Source organism: Cinclus cinclus, chromosome 2, assembly GCF_963662255.1.
Source record: "Cinclus cinclus chromosome 2, bCinCin1.1, whole genome shotgun sequence".
NCBI lineage: Eukaryota > Metazoa > Chordata > Aves > Passeriformes > Cinclidae > Cinclus > Cinclus cinclus.
Genome location: NC_085047.1, coordinates 49,723,064 through 49,740,881, shown reverse-complemented (window position 1 = coordinate 49,740,881; position 17,818 = coordinate 49,723,064). Strand labels below are relative to the sequence as shown.

The following is a 17,818-nucleotide window of genomic DNA, read 5'->3' as shown; positions in this document are numbered from 1 at the left end:
ATTGTAAATATATTAAATATTTTTAAGTCAATTTTTTTTTGCCTGTGCTAGCAGTTGGTAAGTGATCTCCACGTCTTTATCTCTACCTGTGGTCTCAGGTGAGACAGTGAGACAGCAGCAGGGTGAGTGCCTGGCAGCCAGCCAAGGCCGCCTCACCACAACAGCAATATCAATATACCCATGATTTGCTGAGATAAGGTCAATGTTTGACTTACGAGACATTATCTCCCACTTTGCTCTTCACTCATAGATGAAGATTGGAAAGAGACAGTGGGACACAACACATGGGTGTATAATATGCCCCAAAAAGCAAATGTTTGCCGCTTCCATGGATATCACTAGGGCAGCATCCAGTTCCCCAGAAGCAGGTGAGTTTCACCTTGCTACACACTGTGCTGGAATCCATAGCTCAGACAGTATGCAAAGAAGAAATTAAATTAAAGACCTAGGAGAATGCGTATTTCTCATGATCTAGGAGGAAAAGAAAAGTTTTCATTTACTTCAAGGAATCAGCTTATAGGAAAATCAGAAAGATTATTCATCAGATGGTCCATCTGTTAGTCCCTCATGAAGTAATCCTCCCACTCTGGCCTGCAGCAGGTGAATCAGTAGCATCTGCCCTTCCATGATACCACCTCTTATTTTTCAGTAAAAGCCTGTACAGAAACACCAGATGTGCAGTGGGTGAACAGTTCGCAGGTGACCACATCCTTTGTTGTATTGTATCTCCTCCCTCCACCTCCTCTACTTTGGCATTCTGTCTAAACCGGGGGAGGCTCTGCTTGCCTTTGAAGCACCTGATGGGTCGTTTGGGGCACTGCTACATAAAAGGCTCTGCATTTTTGCAGATTCTGTGGTCTATGAGGAGCAGCACTGCTGACTTGGCAGTAGAGTGTTTAACAGGCTATTAATGATCTGCTGGGGCTAAAGGCGTTCAGCCTCACTTTTATCAACTCCTCACTATGAGCCCCAAGGAATCCTACTCTTCTGCTTCTGAAAATAGAGAAATATGGAAAAGAAGAATATTCCTTTGAAGACTTGCAGTTATTTTAGAAAGTCCCAGCTGCAGCCACTCTTCCCCTACAATTGTTTGCCAGTAGACGTGGAGAAATTAGGGCTGGGAACATACTGCAGGCTGTGTATTCCAAGAAAACCATGATGAGAATCCCACTGGCTCCTAGATGTCTTTAAACCACTCTCCCTCAGTATCTGCCACCACTCTTTTTACCATCTGGCTGCAGCTCATTTCAGGGGCTCCTCACGCTCAAAAAAGGAAGACTCTCTTGTATGTGTCACTATGAGTTTGTGTCTCTTGTAGGTGTTCCTTTTCTGTAATGATTTACAAATATTTATAAAAAAGGATTAAAATATCCTATATATAACTGTAAAACTAGCAGAACATGAATGGGGAGAATTATGCATTTGATGGGAAATTAATTAGGCCATGTTGTGTGGTAAGTCTTGATCTGAGAGGAGACAATTACAGGAAGGGCTGTGTTCTGGAGCCACACAGCTACAGATTTCCCTGTCTGCAATCAAGGGCAATAAAGTCCCCTTCTCTTGGAGAATTTGCATCCCCTCCAGAAAAGCATCTTGTTTGACGATGCCTACGGTTCTGTGTCTTGCTGCCAAACTGCAGAGGAGTGTTAACAACGTGAGTGCAGCTTCTTCTGCAGCTCCCTGTCCTATGGATTGCTGTGTGCAGCCTGTGACACTTGTGGATGCGGAGTGAGTTTCCAGCTCTTCACAGCAGGTCAAGCATTCCCTGTGCTGCCAGGAGGTTTGGAGCTGATAGCTCCTGCTGCAGCTGAAATCACACTCAAGGCACTGGGAACATGCTGGCATGTGCATGTCCACTGAAGGACAAACATTTACCCAGGGTTATAGGAAAGCCTTTCCAGCACAAAGATCCTTGGACACTACTTGATGCCTATAATGACAATGAAGTTACACCTAGTTGTTGCATCCCACTTAGCAATGTTGCAGTCCCATGTTGATCCCACTTAGCAATTCTAAATCACTTCTCAGGCACATAACTGAAGAAGGTTTAAAAAAGATCAGAGCCTCTTTCCAAATTCACACAGCAAGGTAACAGCAGAGACAGAGAAGTGAGCAGAAAAACCTGATGATGAATGAGGCTGGAACAACTTTTTTTCACCAGCAAAACACTGGGATGCATTATTCCTCTGGGTTTTACTAGGCTGTGCTTTTGTGCCCCAGTTTTCAAACAAAAGTACAAGCACACAGTGAAATTTAAAGTCATTGCCATGGGGAATGATCTGATAAGAAAAATATCTGAACTGATGGAAATAATCCGGTGATGTTTAAAACCAAAACCTGCAAGACTCACTTTTCACTAACCTTGGACATTTGCCCATCCTTCAATTAATGCCCATTCTTTATTCCTGATTGTTACTTGTGAAGTTGTTAATGATAACCAGATATGCAACCTGTCAAATGAGATTTTAATTTCAGTACTTTAAGGGTTGCTGTTTTCAAGTCCAGCACAGTGTATTTCAATATGAGGTTTTACAGTGTAATTTTCAAGACACACAATTGACCATACAGCTCCGTAGCTCAAGCTGAAAAAAAATGTGATCATTTGCCCTGAGGGCTAACCATGTTATTAAAATGTTTTGATAGTACATAAGATTACTAGCTGGCTAATTGTTTTTTTGTTTTTTTTTGCCTTTGCAGAGAGGCAGTGCCAAATATGCAAGAAATCAGCTCATGACAGGTTTCTTTTCCACCCAGAAAAGAAGATGCATAAGAATTGATGTCCACACAATGCTTAAGCTTAATTTACTTAGCTCAAAGGTTATTTTTTCCCCACTTTTTTATTATTATTGGCTCAGGCAAAGATGTTTGAGCAATAATTCCCTGTAAAATAATTATTTTGTGCCTGATCATATGCCTTTGTAAAAGCTGATTTTTTCAGAAGTCTTTACATTTAAAAATGAAACTTGAATTTTGAATTCAGGTTAATCATTCAAGTTAATAATTTCCACCAAAATAAGGAGCCAAATCTGTAGTGCCTGTCAGTACAGCTTTAGATAGCTTTGGGTCTCTGCACTGCCAATGAGGCAGCCCTCTCACTGATAGTGAGGGAGTTTTGTGCCATCATTGCTAATTAATGACAACTGTGATCAGCCATGGCTTTTGTACGTTAATACACCTGTAAAAGATTGCTGTATGTCCATCCTTCTCCTTGTGCCCTCCAGTCCTAAAGCCAAGCACCTTTGTCCTGTGTCACCTCCTGTGTCAGATGGTTTGGGGCCCCTAGACCTGGCTGTGCAGAAGGCTTTTGGCACCTGAAGGGAGGGAACCCTGCAAGGATGACCACCACTGGAAGAGCTGCAAAAGCAGCTCTGTGCAGCTGCACTGGCAGGCTCTTCCTTCACCTCCAGCTGCCCTGACTGCTTCTGCAGCCAAGGCTGTATCCTGCACTTGCAGCTGATCCAGGCAAGCAAAAGACAGAGGTTGTGTTTCTGGTAGAGCAGAGGCAAGCATCACTTCTTCAGGCTGTGCTTTCCTAACTCAGGTGGCAGCTGAGCTGCCAGGGCAGCACTGGTAACCCTGCTTCCAGCAGGATGCCCTTGCACATGTGGCCTTTACTTGAGGCTTGGTCCATCAGACTGTGTTTGCACTGCTAAACAAAAGCTGGCCAAATTCTGTAGGCTGTCTCATCCCGACACCACTCAGGCTGATCATAGCAGCTTTTCCTGAGAGGGTTAGAGCAGACAAAACCATGGCCACAGTGTGAAGAACAGGGTGAGGGATCGGGAGAATGGGCTTAGTCTGGCTTCCAGACCTTCCCTTTCTCACCAGCACAGCCAAGGCTGGACTTGCAGCCAAGAAGCATCCACTGAGCTGGGCCATGTATGCTCCATGTCACTGGCAAAGGAGGTCATTCACCTTAGTCTCACATCAAAGTGGGTTTAAGAAAAGTGGAGATGTTTTGCCTCTGCCAAGTGGAATTGAAGCTCCTTCCTTTACATAATTTACTGGTTTTGATGACACTGAGGTTTTGATATCTAGTTTAATTTTTGTGGCACAAACCCATCTTCAGTGCCCTTCATACATAATAGATGGCAGAAATACAGCCTTCTACTGATACACCTCCTTGTATCAATGCTAACTAATTCATTTCACATCACCAAATAAAATATATATTTTGGGATCCAGCTAAATGCATTTCTTAGTTGAGTGGAGCCATGCACTGCTCCCTCCAGAAGTGTTAGAAGTGTCATTGGGCAAGGTGAAAATTTCACCACAAAATAAAATCTCTGTATGTGTTACTGGGAATTACAGACAACTCACTGACCATGCCAGACCATGGAATCACATAACCCATTTTACTTGGGTTCTGGTGAGATGTCACATCTCTATCAGGAAAGATGAGCATTTTACTATGTAATAAAGTCTGTATGTTGGTGGTGGCTTTGCATGTCACTAGCAGATTCCACAGCTTCTTGTCTAGCTGAGAGCTTTTGCATGGCTGGCTAATTAAAACCCCATAGGACATGGAGCGAAGACAGCACAGTATTTTGCTGATCAATTGCAATATTTGTCAGAAGGGATAATATACGTTTTTTTGAATCCTGCTAAAGATACCTGGGCTGCACAGACATTTTAAAATGTGCCCCAGACATCACTGTGTAGCTATCTATCTTCTGAAAGAGGAATCTCCTGGCACTGCTTGGAGCTGAGCCATCAAAGGTCATTCAGGACCAAACCTTCCCTGCAAACTTTCCTCATTCAGTGTATTACTCTGATCACAGTGACAAGAAACATCCCACATCAGGAATACTCCACTGAAGAGTCTCTTGTGGTACTTGGAGAAGCTGATGCAGTGGAATGATACACTGGGGAAATGTTTGCTTCTCTCTCTAACTGAGAAGAGAGAAACATACCTGCTGTAAGCTTCTCCTAGACATATGGATTAAGATTTCTAACAGATCAGATCAGAATAAGCTGATCTTACTCTGTAATTACTGAAGCCTATCAATTAACCGTAGCAAGGGCTGGTTCTTAAAACCTGAGATACACTTGAAGGCAAGCTCGTACTCATAATGTTTTGGAAGCTCTTCTTGCTGACACAAGTTAAGAACATGTTACACATCATTTAAACATTTAAATTCCTCTAAGGTTCATTTTGGGAGAGTAAATAAATAGGTATATCCAAGCAACAGGTTTTCTGGAATCCTGTGTTCGGTAAATTTATTGAAATCAATTGTTACTAAAAGCTGAATAGAAAATTGTAGAAAATTGTTACTGAAGGCTAGTAAGAAAAACTGTATCTGATCCCAGTGAGAGCAACTGAGGTGTTCATCTTCAGTGCAACAAAATTTTAACATGGGCTGAATGTTTTAGGCAAAAGACTACTCTCCATACTAAGCAAAAAGCATGTGAAGAAAAACAGGAGCACAGATTTACTCCAGGTGTTGTCCGACAGTCATTACAGAGGAGGTGGATGAATACAGGTCCAAGGGTCACTTCTCCCCCTCATTGCCCAGAAGGGTACTGCTCTACACCACGAAATTCCCAGGCACTGTAGGGCTCTCAAAGTAATGCCAAGCATTGATGGCATTTTTGCCAAGGACACGTATATGATCCAATGCCCTCAGCTGCCAGAATGACCCCTGGGATCACCAAAGGCTGGTCCGAAGTTAAAATAACCAGAAAGAAGATACATTGAACATCCATTTTCTACTACCACTAAAGCACTAATGGCATGTGTCAGCCTACTTAAGGAGAATTTTCCTGCATAGAAAGATTTTGATGTTCCTGGGTAGTCCTTTGCTCTTAGCATCCACACTTCTAGAAGCACCAGTTTTGTAGCATGACTTGTGCTCATGACCATCTGCTTTCATGGCACTGAGCCTGCTTCTGAACTGGCATAACAATTCCTACAGGGCACAGGCACCCATGAAAGACAGAATTAGAAGTGACATCTGCTCAGCAAGAGGTTCCTCCTGATGGCAAGGAGTGCCAAATTAGAGCCACATGCCTTATTACAAGGAATGACATCTGTTGGACCTTATAGCATTTTGTCATCAATAAATGCCTCTTTCCTGGAACTGCTGCTTTTAATTTGATTAAACACTGGCTTGGAGTATTTTGACACCTAAAGGTAAATATAATCCCTGGGAAAAGTGTTAATGGTTTTCCAATAGCAATAATGAATTTCCACAATCCATGCTGGTTGCCACAGCTCAGCAGACTAGGACAGGTTAAGCAATGCCCTGACAATTGTCAGTGCTTAAGGTGGCATTCAGTCCTGCTCCTTCCCTGCCAAACCCACAACGATGTGTGTGCTGCAGTTTACATGGAATTATGTTAGATCAAAGAGCTGGAAAATGTGTCTGACTCCTTATGTGGCATAATGATGACTTTAGAGCATGTGACACAGGCTAAGGAGGGGACATGTCATACTGAAACCTCAAGGATGGAAGAGCCTTTGAGAGTCCTCAGTTAGTCACTAATTAATTGCATTTTATGAGCTCAGGCACAGATCCTCAAAGCTGCTTAGGAACTTAACTCCTATTTCATTTCACATTCAAATTTAACTCACTGTGCTTATTCTTAATCACCATCTCAGCCCTGAAGGAGTATCAAACCCACAGATGTCTCCATTTCAGAGTATGAAGGTTGCAAGCAGCTGAGCAGAACTTCCCATGAATGCTGAGCAGTGCTTTGATTGGGGAGAAAGGAGCTGACAGGCACCAAAACTGTGCTTTGGAAACAGGCAGGGAGTTTTCTAAACTGTTCAGAGCAACCATTTGCTGTGCTCACATCATGTTCATCCTCTTGGACAACATGCTGTTCAAGAGAAAATGTGAGAATCTGCTTTTGCCAGTTAATTTTCACAAATTCCTGTGTAAGTAATCCACAACATGTACAGCGCTGCTCTGGGCTAACTCTTGTCTAGATCTGTGTTTTGTTGCTATTTTGGATGTCATACAGAAAAAAACTCCCAAACTTATAGCAAAATATAAATCTGGAAAAAAATTATTTGCATAGTCCAGAGTTTCAACAGTCAGGAAACATTTTTCAGTGGAAAGCTTGATTTTTAACACATGTGCTAGCTACATTGTATATTTTATATTCCAAAAATAAGTTTGACTTGTAGAATTCTGCTGATCAAATGTCTCCCTCAAAAAACATCTTAACCTGTTCAATCAAACTAATGAGTTTTTTATAATAAATATTGCCAGTTATGAGGAACGTGGCTATAAAACTGCAATTCAAAACCACCAGGAGAGAGAAACACAAGCAAAACAGGCTTCTATTATAAATGGCATTATCCATGGAGAATAAATGTAAATTTTCAATGATGTGAGTGTTAAAAACTTTCCTTATCTCATGCTTACTAAAACTAGTGCCTTTAGTAGATGATTTTGGGAAAAATTCAATTACTTTTACAATACACTAATCTTACAATTAGCAATACTAAATGTCATAACCTAGTGATCCAGCTAAATACGTTTTGCAAAGTGTTTTATCTATGATTATATTTCTGTGAACTGGAGTAATCTAAACCATTTGACCCATAATATTTTGCAGGGAGCAGATGTTTAATTGCATTTATTTTAAAAAACGAAACCTCTTTAAAGTATATAAAATTAAAATTACGTTGAAAACTGCAAAGGTTAACTAGAGGAGGTAGATTCTTTAAAAATGGCAGTGACTTTATAGAACAAGTAATTTAACTTTTCTACTTGATCAAAAATTTTCTTCATTTGATCATTTTACGGGGTTTTTTTCCCCTTCATACTTGAATGTATCTGACTGGCAGTAGCAGAATCAAACTGAGTGGCTTCTCTTCATTACAATAAATGCTTCTGATAAGAAATAAAATGTAAGACCAATTCACTGGAGCATGCACAATTGATTTTCACAGGCACAGCCAAAGCACCTACCAGAGTACTATGGAATGCTTCCCAAGACTTTCCAAAGGCAAGTGCATACATAGTCTATGCAACAAACAGGAGGGACTGGCATTTTGTGGCCACTCTTAGATTTATGATGTGATTGGAAATACACAAACTTGGTGGGAAAATTCTCAGGTCTAGGAAACTACAGTGGATGGCTGTATGATATAAAGGGAAGAAGAGGAAATGGAGTTGCATTTTCCGTAAATGAGAAAGTGAACCGTGGGATACTCCAGAGTCTCCATCTCTGGTCCCCTAGATCAAAACAAAATGTACAAAATGGAGAAGTTTTACAGGAGGTCCATGAAAATGATCAAGGGCTCTAGAAGCTGCCCTACAAGGAGAGCCTGGAGGAGTTAGCTCCTCTCTGCTCTAGAAGGGAAGGCTCAGGGGGGACCCAATTGCAGTATCCCAGTACTTGAAGGGCTCCTACAGAGAGGACAGAGGCTCTCACATCACAAGGAGCCACATGGAGACAACAAGAAGGTACAAGCTGCACTGAGAGAGGTTTCATCTCAACATAAGGAGCAATTTTTTTACAGTAAGAACAGTCAATCACTAGAACAACCTCCCCCAGAGATGTGAAAGTGTCCCCGTCGCTAAAGGTTTTCAAGATATAACTGGACAGGGTGCTTGGTAATCTCATGTAGGCTCCCTTTTCCACAGAATGTTGGAACAGATGATCTACAGATTTCCTTCCAACATGGGTTATTCTGTGATTCTCTGAAAAGGGAATAACCAACAAAGACCCCCAAATTCCAGTGCCAGGATTAAAGTAAGGACTGTACACCACTATTTGGTCAGACAGTTTAAATATAAATTACGGTATCATAATACCATTTATGCTCTAGATATGCATTTCTTGCTGGGTTCATAAATGTGAAATACACCAGTCTGATTACTCAGAAAATCTGTTCTTCAGAGTGCAAACACAGCCTAGGCAGCCAGGCATGAAATTCCCTGTCTGACTGCAGCACCCCAGTGGTCTTGCCACATGCTCTGGCACCAGGGAGCCTTCTCTGAGTGGCTTTTGTGGGCAGGTGCCATGTTTTCCCATGTCAGCACATTACATCATGCTTTCATTGAAATTAAACAAGTTATAATAAAGTAGTGAATTGGTTCCTGGTCTTCTGCATTAGTGGGCAAGTTGCTGCCAGGCTGGATGCATGACTGCAACATCCATTTTGGCATGATATGATACTGTGTGGATTGCCCCTGGCCTGGCTGGAACACCTGATAACACTGCTTTGTTGGACAAGATTGTGCCTCTAAGTCCACTGATTTTAAAAAGCAAGGTCCTGATGTTACAAAGAGAAATAATTACTTGTACCCTTGCCATTGGTCTTTTTCTTACACAAGACCTTTGGAGATAAATTCACTTGCCCATCTCTGGCATGTGGAAATCAAACTGCAGGATTAATGAGAAATAACCTATTAACCACACCTCCGTATGAATTGTTCTGTATTTAAGACTTGTAAGGGACTACTTAAATAAAAGCTTTTTAATTATACATGTAGTATAAGGGTTATTGAGTAAAGCACAGTTTCTCATTTTGCACCATTTTAAATCCAAGTATTTTTTCAAGATGCCTGGAATTATCAACAGGTTTGAGAACAGGTTTGTCTATGTGGGGAGTGGGCAGGCTTTTGAATAAATGCAAATTATTTTAAAGAGGCACAAAGTAGAAATTATTTTAAAGAGGCACAAAGTTAGGAGTATGACCTGAAATGTTTTATACCAACACAAATAATATCCTTTTGTGTATCAGGCACATTTAATTAACTTTGCATGTATAGCACAAGCGCAGAAACATTAAACCAAAGTGCTGTCTACTGGAAGGCTGCAATTCAAGTTATTTCCATACTACTTCAGTTTTAAGAAAAGGTCTCCAAAGCCCTGTACTCTGGAGGAGTAGTTGGATAGGTCTTAGACCGGCTAACAAATGGCAGAGGTCTCAGGAGAGTCTAAGCAGTAGATCATCCTTTGAGCTGTTTTGTTGGTTGTGCAGAGTTTCCTTCTCCTCCATGGTGCCAGAATCTGACAGGACCCTCACATGGCCCTTGGTGCCTCTCTTATATTCCTGAGTCCTGAAGGCAAGTATGGTTATGCAAAAATCTTAGCTGGTGTTAGTGTAAAAGAATTACACTAATATGAATAAGAAAATAATCATGCTACGCTTCTTTTTTTTTTTTTTTTTACATTCTTCAGCACTTATATGTAGCTTGAGAGCATCTTTAAGATCTTCCTTTTAAAGGAATATACTGTGTTTTTTTGAAACGGTATGAGCAGTGATATCACACCACACTACTGTGAGACATGGAAAGGCCAATTTTGGTTAAAACTGCATGTATTTTATTTGTAAACTCCTTAGGGTCTGGGAAACAAGGCAATGCACCAAACTCATCTGTCTCCTTCCAAATTTCCAAAGTCCCATGGATGAAAGAGGGAGTGGAAGATGCTGCTGAGGCTCTTTGCAGAAAGGATATTATTTTTTACTACATTAAATTTAGAAAACAGTGCAAGAACTTGTGGAGAACAGCCCTGAGGAGAAAGACTTGGGGTTCCTGGTGGACAAAAATTGTTGTCTGAGAGCAAGAAACACTACTAGCCCCACAAGATACACATGGAGATAATATTTTATACTACAGACCTAAATGAAGCATAGCCATTAGCAGAAATTAAGATCCACTCCCCTAGAAACCCTACCTCAAAAACAGTCAGTGGCTTCTCAGTGGCTGGGAAAAAAGCAAACAGCTTCATCTTTTATGAGTGGTAACAAGTTTTTCTTCTGGTTTTACATGACACAGTTTCATGAACTTCCTTTGGAGTTTTGGTTTTGTTTTCTTGTTTATACAATGAAAAGACAATGGAAAGCCTGAAGAACAGTGAGGAGTTTGTCAGATTAATCAACATGCCAGATACTGGTTTCTCTGGAAGGTCTGTGATTTTGTTGAAATTCATAACGAAATTTTAACTGCTACACCCCAGACAGGGTTCTTATACTCTTTGTATTCTCTAAAATTTAGGGGGGAAAAAAAAGATTAAAAGCAGGTTCTTGTGAGTTTGGAAATGTAACATATTTTGCTGAAAACCCTCAAAATTAGATAAATTTGGGCTGGTGCTGGTGCTTCCTCAACAGCATTTTATCTTCTTGCTCTTGTTAGCAGAATGCAGGGAGATGCAACAAATCAAAAGAACTCTGCGCTTTGGGAGATCTGGAAGACCAGCCCTATTTAACAATGCCAGCATCATCACCAACTTCTGCCCACCTACTAACTTTTTCAACACTCTGCTCTGTGAATAGGGGGACTAATGTAATCTGGTCTCCTCTGAATTTTTGTGCTGTGTGTATTATTACATCTCCACTGCACTGATGATGGCAGCACCCCCAAGTGCCTGTTATTCCCAGAAAAACGCTCCCAGCTCCCCATCAGCTACATGTGCCCCTACCTGTGGGTCCTCCTTGTGTCTGCAGTTTCAGTGTTTCCCTCCTGAAGAGGCCTCATAAATGACACAGAGAGCTCTCACTGCCCTGCCACGGCCTCCAGCTGCTATTTAGGCTCTGGTGTTGTGGCAGGTTTTGTGTCAGAAGGCCAGAAAGGCTTTGGACCACTAAGACCACAAGACAGGAATTTTCTTAATTTGGATCTTTGGTCTTTAGCAAGCTGCTAATTCTATGAAACCTATAGAATCTGGAGTGGCGCCTTCCCTCAGAACAGTTCAAAATGCAGGAGAGATGGAGAATTAACACAGGACTAATTCCACTGAATTACAAAGAATTTGTTTACTTGGGAAATCACGAAAAAAAAATTGAGAGAGAAACCCCAAACATTTGAGTCACTGTGATCACATTTAAAAGTGGAGTGTTACCTGGAACAACAAGGATGGCTTTTGGGACCCAAGGGAAGGAGGAAAAGCTCTTCCTTGTGTCTGTCAAAATGACAGCACTGATAACTGGAAAAGAAGCATGGATCTGGGCTTTCCAACTAGTAAGCTGTGGGGAGCCTCTCTAATGCTATTCAGACACTCTAATTTAAGCAGGAATACAGTGCTAAATTAAAGGCTGGACAATAAGTTCAGCCGTCATATATTTGCTACTAAAAGCACTATTTTTAAGAAGCACATTATTAACTTAAATGCTACATGATTCCTTCAAAAGCTATGACTCTGAGTGGATTAGTGAAGTGGGAGTGCTTTCAGGCTATGCTTAATACATGTCTTATTAATTTAAAGCCTTATGATTGCCTTCAATGTGATTATGACCCAAAGTCGACCTCCATTGTATCTGTCAAAGTTGTTTTAAGACTCTTTATGTGGTGGAACAATCACTTTCTGAAAGCCTGACTGTTTTTCAGAAAGTAAATACGAGTCTCTCCAGTCAGATTACTTGAGCCTCAAGGTCTGGACTCCCTAGGGGCTGGCTCCCATCACAAAATTAGGACCACCCAGCATCCCACATTACAAATAAACAAACACACATTTGCATAAAAGGAACTCATACAGGGTTATGTTTTCCATTTGCTCCCCAGAAGCAGAAGAAAGTCCAGTAAGGGACGAGAAAGATCTGCTGACAGGTTCTTCTTCCTGTGCCTTTCCAAAGTTCCAAGTGGGTGGAGAGCAGCTGGGTCCCTTGGTACTGGACAATCACCACTAGGTTTGCAGTGGAGCAAAACCAATATCCCAGCTGCCTGCACCTACAGCACATGGTGTTTCTGAGCTGCACAGGGGGTGGATAACCCCAGAAGGACCCTTGTCACCTGGCAAAGGTTACAGCCACAAGCTGGTTACTGTGGGGTGAAACACGGCCATGGCTTAGCAACACAAGCAGAGACTCCCTGGCCCACAGTCACTGTCCTTCCCATCACCCAGATCAGGTAAGGCAGTATGCCACCTATTCATTACATGAGTAAGTACTACCAGGTTATTTTTAACACAAAGTCAACATCTGACAACTGCTAATCTTCAAGATGACAGTTCTAATTTATTGCTTCCCTTTATGTAAATGTATAGACTGCTTACACTTCAAGTGGTTTGTAAATACAACAGTCTATATAATCTCTTTTATGTACCTAGAATGGGCCTCCCTAGCAGGGCTTGGAAAAATTCAGGTTCCTTCTAAACAATTCAGCGGCACAGCATGAAACAGAGATAGAAAAGAGTCACAATTACAGAGATATCTGATATCTAGCAACAACTGTGACAACAATTATTCTTTGAAAACTGTGTAGGTGCATCTATGTCACAGTTTTAAATAGGAGCACTCAAAGGCAGCAAACACCTCCGTAAGAAACAAAGCCGAACTCTGAGAGCTGTTGAGTTTGTACAGTCCTCAGCACAATGAGGCTGAAACTGGTTGTGCTTCTTTTTCACCCCTGCAGTATGGGTGCAGAGCAACAATAGATAATTGAATCTCTTTAGAACATCAAGCCCCGGCTTTGGGGAGGTCACTGGAGAACAAAACATCAGCCCTATTGACAGACAACACACCCAGTTAACCCAGTTTTCTGTTTTCACTGGTGATCAGCAGCAGAGAATGAAGAAAAAAAGGAAAGAACACAGAAACAGAGCAAAAGAGAGTGAACCTTCTCTCCTCTCGCGTCTTTTCCAGCCTCAAAAGTGCTTTCTGTGTGCAGAGCCACAGAGGGTTTTCACTTCTGCGGGCTTGTCTAGTCTTTGCTTGTGCCCGTGGAACCTTTCAGCACTCACCACAGCAGTGCTTCAGTACTTCAGTACTTCAGTCTTTTTTGCTCTATACCCACATTTTTGCATTTCTGAACATCTTGTTGTTTCAGTGTACAATCAGCATGTCTCTGATGACTAGGCAAACACAGGCAATTGTATTCAACAGAATATGCTGAAAATGGAGGCAGGCTGGCACCTGCACAAGCCCCTCCAGGCAGCTCAGCTGCATGAGGAGCATGATGCTGCTCTGCCTGACACTGCTGCCCAGCCCCAGAGATCCCCATTCCCTGGCCCCGCTGCCTCCCCACCTTCCTACTTCCCACCTTTCAGCTGGGAATGTGCTTTCCCGACACTGAAGTCAGCACAGACACCTCAGTTTGGAGCACATGCTAGTGCTTGTTCCTCAGAAAGTGAAAAGCCCCCTTTGGAAAACAAATCATTGAGGAATATCCCAAAGGAGTAGCTAAATGGCATCTAGACATTTCTTAAGATCTCTGCCAAAGTGTACAGTCAGTTCACACATCATGCAGAAGTATTTGATTTACAGAGTCAGCCTCTACTTACATTTTGATCCCCATGCACTCTTTCTTCTCTGAGAAAGATGCTTGGCTCCCAGATAGTTGGAGCAAGTCCAATATAAAGACCAAGCCTTAATGACCAGGAAAGGCTTTGGCTAGAGAGAGGGTGGGTGGTCTCCCCTGACTTTCTTCTATCCTTTCTCTTCTTCAGCTCTCTTGGTGTGAAGGCATGTGCTCTGTGGAGGGGTGCTGAGCGTACGGGATGAGTCATTTGCTTTCCTCCCCGAGTGAGCCCTGTTACATACGGACTTCAGTCACAGAGAAGAAAAACAGACCTTTGCATAGGAAATGGCCTAGGAACCAACCAGCCTAAGCAAAACCACACAAATCATCAAGATACACACAGCCCAGCTGCAGAGAAATGTATTTCTTGAGATCCTGAGTTCCTTTTTGACTTGCACCCATCGACGCTCATCAGGAATTAACCCCGGGAGTTTTATTGCAAGACTTTGCCTCGGAAGAAAAAAAAAAAAGAAACAAGTTTGTAAAGGCATCTGAATTCAGGCTCAGCCTCGTAGTCCTTTAGAATACATTTTCCCATCGATTTTCCCTTTCCCAGGCACATTGACGGCCACGGGAGGGCAGCGCCGATCCTGACAACGCTCCCGAGCCGAACCCGCCGCGCATCCTCCGGGATCGCTGCTTCCCACCAAGCTCAGGGGAAGCACTGGCATCTTAGTTTACTTGAGGTGGAGGAACAAACAAAAGGTTGCTTGTTTTCCTGCCGGGTACTCAAATCCTGGCTTTACTACTTTCTTCTGCCTGCGTGTTTGTACTTTTGTCAAATTAATTATTCATATAATCGGGAAAATATTTAGATGAGAATTCTTCGGTCTGCTTACCCTAGATAATGGAATAAGAAAATAATAAACATGACAAAAATGCTAGAGAATGAACTGTTCCCAGTGAAATTGAATTCAGCATTTGATGGAGTGGGAGTGTTCTACAAATATGTTGAATATGGTTCTTTAGTTACAAGGTACACTGTAAATTCATGATTTTGCAAAGAAAACAGGAGTCGTTCATTGAACTGATATCGGCTGCCAGATATGAACAATAGGGTTAAAAGAAAATAATTTGTCTGGAAATAAACCAAAACACATTCATCTGTTCAATCTCTCTGATCCAGTGATCCAGGAAATAATCAGCCTGACTGTGCTGGTTTTGGCAGGGTAAAGTTAATTTTCTTCAGCTGTATTTCGGATTTGTGCTGGAAATGGTGTTGATAACACAGGGATGCTTCAGCTGTTGCTGAGCAGCGCTTGCACAGCATCCAGGCTTTTTCTGCATGCATTGCCCTGCCTGTGAATGGGCTGGGGGTGCACAAGGAGCTGGGAGGGGACACAGCCAGGACAGCTGACCCCGATGGTCCAAGGGGATATGCAAGACCACATGGCATCATGCTCAGTATATAAAGCCTCTGAAGGAGGAAGAGGGAGAGACTGAAGAAATTAACTTCCCAAGTCACTGTTAGGTGTGATGGGGCCCTGCTCTCCTGGGGATGGCTAAACTCCTGCCTGCCCATGGGAAAGCAGTGAATTAATTCCTTGGGGTTTTTTTGCTTTGCTTGAATGTGTTTTTTTTTTTATTTCCCTATTAAACTGTCTTTATGTCAACCCATGAGTTTTCTCACTTCTACCCTTCTGATTCTCTCCCCCATCCTGCTGGTGGGAGTGAGCGAGCAGCTGCGTGGGGCTTAGTTTCTGACTAGGGTTCAACCATGACACAGTTGCAGCTCTGCTCATTTACTCAGAGCTTCTCTATATTCCATCACGAAATGGGTCTGCAAGAACTGAGACCGTGGCCTAGTGCAGCACACTGCAGTGAAGGAAAAAACATGCTGCCGTGGGTCAGTGACTGGCTTTTATTTTTGGAAATCAATACTGTCAAAAAAGCTACATGTTTCATTCCACTGCTGCACAATCATCAAAGCCTCAGACTAGAACAACAACATGTGTAGCGACACCATAAAATACAAGTGTGACCTATAATGTAGTTTGTGGGAAGGGCAGCAGTGCTTAGAGGGAGGCTGTGATGAGGATGCTGGGCTTTTCCTGCCCCATACATCTGTAACTGCTTCAGTGCTGCCCTTGTCCCTGCACAGGTTAGTTGCCAGGTGGCATTTCCCTTCACTTGTCCCACATCTCAGGAGGATCTGAGCAAAATTCATAACTACCTGAAAGGAGGATGTAGTGAGGTGGGGTCAGTCACTTCTGACATGTCTCAAGTGAAAGGATGAAAGGAAATGACCTTATATTGTGCCAGAGGAGGTTTGGATTAGGTACTAGAAAAAAAAAAAATTACAATTTACACTGAAGGAGTAGCTGGGCATTGGAATAAATTAGGAGGCTGATGGAGTCACTGTCCCTGGAAGAGTTCAAGAAGCACTTGATGTGGCACTTGGGAATATGTTTTAGGGGTGATTATGCTGGGTTGATGGTTGGACTAGATGATCTCCACTGCCTTGTCCAACTTTGATGGTTTTGTGAGTATGTGAAAATGCACAAAAACATCCTTTGCCTTTAACGTCACATTACATCTAAAGGGAGCATTTCCCTGTGGTCCTGGAAACAGGAGAGAAGAAGAAAAGGAGACAAAAGAGGTGACTTCCACTGATTTCCCCATCTTCAGCTTTTCCTGGACTAGTGAAAAACTGCTGAAATAAAAAACCTGCCCAGAGAGAAGCCAAGAGTCAGGCAACACATCCAAGATTTTGGTAATGCCACGATGGGACTCCATTCTAAGACATAAGTGACTAGTTGTAAATATGACTCAAACTATTAGGATCAACTTTTAAACACTGCAAGTCATGGTATAAAGGGGCTCTGCGGGACAGTGGCTGTCTACCAGTCCAGCAGGAGAAACCTCTAACACCAAATTCAGCTTTTCTCCATGACTTTGACACAGAGGAAAACCCATTTTGGCAACTCCACTGTCTCCTTCCCTGGGGATGAGGGAGGCAGTAGAAGACTGCTTCTAGTGCTATGTATCAGAAAAATGAAGTTTAACAAAGAGAAACACACAAACAAGGGGAAAACAAAGCACCAGAGCACCAAGCTTTGTCTCATACTAGTTTGCAGAATCACGATTTTAGTAAGGATTACAAAATTCATAAATATTTTATAACGAAGATATGCACCAAACAGCTGAAGATTCCCCAACATTATTTATGTTCAGGTATCTCTGAAGTTGCTGGCAGAAAAGTACCACTCACTGACACCTCATAACAGTCTGTGGTCCTTTGTGGCATTGGACATTCATGCCCAATCTGAATTAGCAAAATGTTGCAAGTCAGGGTCCTGAAATGAAATATCCTGAAACCCAGGAACCAGGGGGAGAACCAAAGCACAGATCAGAAGAAAAACCAAACTTGAATTCAGTTTTCACATTTGCCACTGGCACTTTTGTGACCACAATGAACTCAGCAAAAATGTTTCCCTAAAATATTGACTACATGAATTTGAATGAGTGACTCCACAATCTCTTTGTGATCAGCAGAGAAGACACCAGCAAAACCTCTCTTCTAGGAAGACCTGAATTATTTTCAAGAGTTGCCTGCTCCTCTTTGCTGATTAGAAAAGAAGCCTATGGTGAGTGCTGCAGGCTGAGGCATTCTAACTTTG

The 17,818-nt window shown here is 42.2% G+C and overlaps 1 protein-coding gene across 1 annotated transcript in view; it reads right to left on the bottom strand.

Moving 5' to 3' along the window:
* The window catches only part of MTUS2 (microtubule associated scaffold protein 2), a 156,223-nt gene that overhangs the window by 61,791 nt on the left and 76,614 nt on the right, over positions 1–17,818 (bottom strand). The gene's annotated exons all lie outside the window — the stretch shown is intronic.